This window comes from Phyllobates terribilis, unplaced genomic scaffold (assembly GCF_046119375.1).
Source record: "Phyllobates terribilis strain yellow unplaced genomic scaffold, ASM4611937v1 Scaffold_12__6_contigs__length_324123572, whole genome shotgun sequence".
NCBI classification, from domain to species: domain Eukaryota; kingdom Metazoa; phylum Chordata; class Amphibia; order Anura; family Dendrobatidae; genus Phyllobates; species Phyllobates terribilis.
This window is the reverse complement of record NW_027362772.1, coordinates 26,708,926-26,714,799: the sequence shown is the minus strand read 5'-3', so window position 1 is coordinate 26,714,799 and position 5,874 is coordinate 26,708,926. Positions and strand designations below refer to the sequence as shown.

General features: G+C 39.1%; 1 long non-coding RNA gene across 1 annotated transcript; it reads right to left on the bottom strand.

Moving 5' to 3' along the window:
- Positions 1 to 2,910: 2,910 nt before the first annotated feature.
- Positions 2,911 to 5,677, bottom strand: LOC141172971 (uncharacterized). The gene is made up of 4 exons (XR_012252566.1): positions 5,407 to 5,677; positions 4,673 to 4,740; positions 4,242 to 4,425; positions 2,911 to 3,902 (listed from the first exon to the last, which is right to left on the bottom strand). It is a non-coding gene; the product is annotated as an uncharacterized lncRNA (long non-coding RNA).
- Positions 5,678 to 5,874: the final 197 nt, after the last annotated feature.

The following is a 5,874-nucleotide window of genomic DNA, read 5'->3' as shown; positions in this document are numbered from 1 at the left end:
TCTCAGACATCAACACAGCATGACATAAAGTTGCATGTTGTGACATCAAGACATACAGTACAGACCAAAAGTTTGGACACACCTTCTCATTTAGAGATTTTTCTGTATTTTCATGACTTTGAAAATTGTACATTCACACTGAAGACATCAAAACTATGAATTAACACATGTGGAATTATATACTTAACAAAAAGTGTGACACAACTGAAAATATGTCTTATATTCTAGGTTCTTCAAAGTAGCCCCCTTTTGCTTTGATGACTGCTTTGCACACTCTTGGCATTCTCTTGATGAACTTCAAGAGGTAGTCACCGGAAATGGTTTTCACTTCACAGGTGTGCCCTGTCAGGTTTAATAAGTGGGATTTCATGCCTTATAAATGGGGTTGGGACCATCAGTTGTGTTGTGCACAAGTCAGGTGGATACACAGCTGATAGTCCTACTGAATAGACTGTTAGAATTTGTATTATGGAAAGAAAAAACAGCTAAATAAAGAAAAACGAGTGACCATCATTACTTTAAGAAATGAAGGTCAGTCAGTCTGAAAAATTGCCCAAACTTTGAAAGTGTCTCCAAGTGCAGTTGCAAAAACCATCAAGAGCTACAAAGAAACTGGCTCACATGAGGACCGCCAGAAAAAAAAATACAGAAAAATCTTTAAATGAGAAGGTGTGTCCAAACTTGGTCTGTATTGTACGTCTCCCAAGGTTCTGACTAGGCCTCAAGCAACGTGTGTCATGACATCATGGCACATGGCGTGATGTCCGAGGCTTACTCAGATTCCAGAAGTCCAGCGTCAAATGAAGATCACTGAATAAGTCACAAAAGGAGATGCGGACATCAGACAGCAGGATAGGTAAGCAATGAGATGAAGTTTATATTTGCCATTTTGTTCACTGCAATGTGTGCAAAACAGATGAAAAAAGTTTAAATTCTGGAGAATTCAAATTTTTGTAAAATTTGAGGTGAACAGATTCGCTCATATCTAATATTTATATTCTCATCCCATTTCTATTCCCAAGTTTTCGTGAACTTGATCCCATCAAACTTCCTTTTTTAGTTCTCCTCTTCCCATAATTCTTTTTCTCATTTACCAAATTTATTTTATTTCCAATAGACAAATTACTATTTTCTCGACACATACTGTACCTCAATTATTTGTAGTTTTAGTATACTTTTACGATGTATCTTGTATGGCTTGTGCCTTTTATTGCCTCTTGAGTCTAACAATTCGTACGTCTTATGAATTCTCCAGACTTATGTCTTCCACACCTTCTTTTAATGTTCAAATTTGTTTTGAAAATGTAAAAAGAATTACATAAAAAGGTAAATATTAAAAAAAAATGTCTTTTCCCTTTAGTTTATGTCTAAACACAGAATAAATGAAATAAAACTTTAATTGGTATAAGAAAGAAGAGAAAAGACTCAGGATATACAACCATGCACACCCAATATTAGAAAAATGAAAAAATCTTTATTACATGATTACAGACTGACAACACAGAAAAATAAAAACAATTAAAAACAGACAAAGCATAGCAATATTCATAGGGGAGGAATAATGTAGTGTTCCAAAGTAATAAATCCCCCTAAAGCCACAGGTATCATTTAATATAATATATTTACCATCTCATAATACAATAAGGCTTATTGACCAAGCTATGTCACCCTAATAAAGGGTGGCACAGTACCACTAGACCAAATAAGGATAATAAACCACGTACTCCCAAATAATCGGACCATACATAATGATAAATAGATCAAAGAATAGAGGAATGAGTGGAAGTAGTAGTCTGCTTAAACTAGGGGCCCTTGTAATATCAGCGTATGTCAAAACATATCATCCCACCTGGTATACGATATGGGATCATGAATGAAGGCCCTATATATAACCAAGCAGACACTCTTAAGTGGTCAAAGGAAAAGGTCAAAAATAATAAAGTGACATAGTTACCTGTTGGCACCAGAGACCCTACGCGTTACGCTGCTAGACCGCAGCTTCGTCAGGGGTATGTTGTCAGTGGACACATGTGTATATTAAATAGTCTATCCAATTTAGTGTGATTCCCTTCAGGTGAAAATAAATACCCTCACTAAGTCTCTCCAGTATCGTGGCGGATCGAACGATCATTTCCTGTTTCCACAACGTGCGGCCCACGTGCTATGGTATGACACAACCGGAATTGAATAAAACGTCATATCCGGTCGGCGAAGCGCCGCCCCTTCCTATCACTCATGCGTTCCACCCAGACGCCATGGTGGAACGCAACCGGAACTAGACAGGAAACATCATATCCGGTTCTAGGAGCCGCCCCCATTGGGATCGCACGGGACATGGTCCCACAGCCACAAAAAAGAAAACAAAAAACAAGGCGCAAAAAACATATATATATGTAAATAAACACCCCCGGAAGTAGCGCGTCCGCTACAAAAAATGCACCGGTACAGAGACAAGAGGGCTAGCCCTAATCAAGAAAAATGCCTGACTAGGCCAAGAACAAGATGAAAGATGTAATTAGAATCAGAAAGTCACCAAATGTGCATAAGAGTGTGACCAATCATGACAATACAAACATAGACATGAGACAAACCAACCACAAATGAACATAAAACAGACAACAATCATATACAGATTGTGGGCCATTACAAGGTGGCTGATAAAGTCTAATGACAATACATATAATATGCATATAGATGTAAGGGCATGGCATTTGCAATGATGACCAGAGATTAGCTTGTTGTAAAATTAAAATTAAAATTAAGGAGATGCACAAGCCAGCCACACGAGAGGAGATAACCAGAAAAATGGAGGAGAAAGAGAAAGGAAAAAGGAGGAAACCAGAGGGCCCTCAATCCAAAACGGGACTCTAACAGAAAGGATACCATGGGAATTTAAGCCAAGTAACCAGTAAATGAAAAGTCCTCATTTATACCCCTAGGGGCCACTGTATCAAGAACAAAAATCCACCTTGATTCAGATCTCAGTAGATCCTTAGTGTGATCCGGGTTACGTAAATTAGGCCTCATTTTTTGAAGACCCGTAACTCGCATTTTATTAGGGCTACCAGAATGGCATTGGAAAAAGTGCAGGGCCACTGATGAGATGGCTCTGCCCTTTTTCAAATCCTGTTCAGCAAGATGGATGTTAGAGACATGTTGCTGTACCCGTCTACGGAGTTCCTGCGACGTTTGGCCTACATAAACCTTCGGACAGGGACAGGTCAATGCATATACAACATTTGTAGACCTGCAATTGATAAAGTCCCTCAAAGGATATTGATGGTTGTCAGTCGGATTAGTGAAAATTTTTCCAGATGAGAAGAATGGACAAGCAGAACAGTCGCCACAAGGGAATGAACCCTTAAATTTACTACCGCCCGAAGTACTACAAGTGGGGCGTGTATAATGACTATGCATAAGTTTATCCCTTAAATTAGGGGCGCGTCTAGCCGTCAACAACGGTCTCTCTGGTACAATGCTAGAAAGACGACTATCCGTTTTAAGTATATTCCAATGTTTCCGAAACAGACTACCCACTTCATTCCATTGATTATTGAACCTAGTAAAAAATCTAATCTGTGTATCCTCCATATTAACACGCGATTGTAGCAACATCTCCCGTGGCTTGACCAAAACCTTCTGATGAGCCTTGGAGATTACCGCTTTAGGATATCCACGTTCCCGAAAGCGTGAGGTTAAATTTCTGGCCTCGGTTTTGTAGTCCTCCTGTGTTGTACAGTTCCTTTTGGCCCTTGAGAACTGTCCCACCGGTATGCTGTCTCTCAAGTTTCTAGGATGAAAACTTTGGTAGTGTAGGAGACTATTAGTAGCAGTAGATTTCCTATGTAATTTCGATACAAGTGAGTCACCCACTTTCCTGATCTCCAAATCCAAGAAGTTAACTGCAGAGGAAGATATACAGTGGGTAAGATGAATGTTAAAATCATTTACGTTCAGCCTATCAATGAATGCAAGTGCCTCAGTTTCCGTGCCCGTCCAGATAATCAGAATGTCATCTATAAAGCGTAACCATTTAAAGACCCCCCGGTTGTATGCCTGTGAGGGGTACACGTGTGTGTCCTCCCACCAACCCAAGAAAAGGTTGGCAAAGGAGGGCGCACAACGCGCCCCCATGGCGGTCCCAGAGATTTGTTGATAGAAGATATGATCAAACACAAAATAATTGTGAGTAAGAATGAAGTTCAAGAGGTCCACAATAAAAGAGTCATGTAGGCGATTACCTCCACTTGTAGCATTCAGGAAATAAAGAACTGCCGCTATGCCATCTTTATGGGCTATATTTGAATATAGCGATTCAACGTCAACAGTGATGAGTAAAAAGTGGTCAGGTAAACAAAGAGAGGTAAGAGTCCGTATCAGATGAGATGAGTCCCTGAGATAAGAGGGTAAACTGGTAACGAGGGGCTGCAAGAAAAAATCTATGTAAATACATGCCTTCTCACAAATACTTCCTATACCTGACACAATAGGTCGACCCGGTGGACATTCCAGATTTTTGTGGACTTTGGGCAAAATATATCCTGAGTCTTTTCTCTTCTTTCTTATATTATGTAACTATATCAGGTTACTATAGCACCCCATAACATTTATTATTTCATAGCAGTGCCCACCTCCTTGTTAAAGAAAACTTTAATTGGTATCGCCACTCTACCTTTAAAAGTATCACCTTATTCCATCTGTAAAATTATAATGTAAAAAATGCTTTTTCTTCATTTGCATCTAAAAAAAAAACAAAAAACATGCGTGTAGCGAGTAGTGGGGTGATTAAAGCATAACTTTTATTCACTTAAGTTATAAAATTAGTAGACTAAATATAAAACACCACACAGTATATAGATTTGCCTGATGGTGGCAACTTCAAAACATGGCCACAATACCCAATAGAAAAAGCACGCTAGGGGCACCTGTCATACCAAACAGATCAATAGTCTTAGTCAGCAGCCACAAATCAGGGCAAACATACCCAGTAAACAATGCACCACGGTGGCAGTTCTCTTGATAAAGCAGAAAGCAAAACGCGCGTTGGGGTTGCATGGGACACTTCCATCCCTTTCAAACTATGGGTAAGCCATATACTTAATAACTACTAAGTTTTTGCTGCTGACACCCGGATGTTACATATTGCACTTTTTTGTGTACATTCCACTTTACTATTGTGTATTATTTACTTCATATTAACTTATATATATGATCTTTCTTGTGCATATTTTGGTGATATTTATTTTTCTGATGCGGGTGTATTCATTAGCACTCTTGGCTGCTGTATAGTCTGGAGTTAGTCTTGGGTGGATTTCTCCCACTTCTGTTTTCCTCTTTTACTTGAGACCTCTTGTTTACAGTATGTAATGGTTTTAACAAAGTTTTCAATAAAATTTTGGCTTTTACCTGACTTGGTGGTTTATGGTTACTTCATGCTGTCTTTTGTTCAAAACTTTATGGATGTAGACAGGTTCTAGGTTCTTCCTCTTAGTCAGATGGATAACTTGCGCACCAAACATCGAGATCAATGGAGGAATATGCCAGAGTTTCTTCCAACGTGTTTCCTCTCAATGAGTCATCAGGGGAGTCAGCTGGAATAAACAGTAGCATTTCCTGCTACTGGTCAGATCAGGTAGAATTACTAAAGTTTGCGAAGTGTGAGTCCCTGCATGCAACATGTAGACACATGTTCACAATGGCCACCAATAAGACAAAATGCAAGATAAAAACAAAATAAGCAAACGAGCAAAATTTCTATCTTGAGTTTTGTCTGTTTAGTGGCCAGTGTGAACATGCCTTTACACTTTGCATGCATACCAACTTATACTCCAGTTCATCTCTTTAGATTTTTGTTTTAGGTTTTCCACTCTGTGC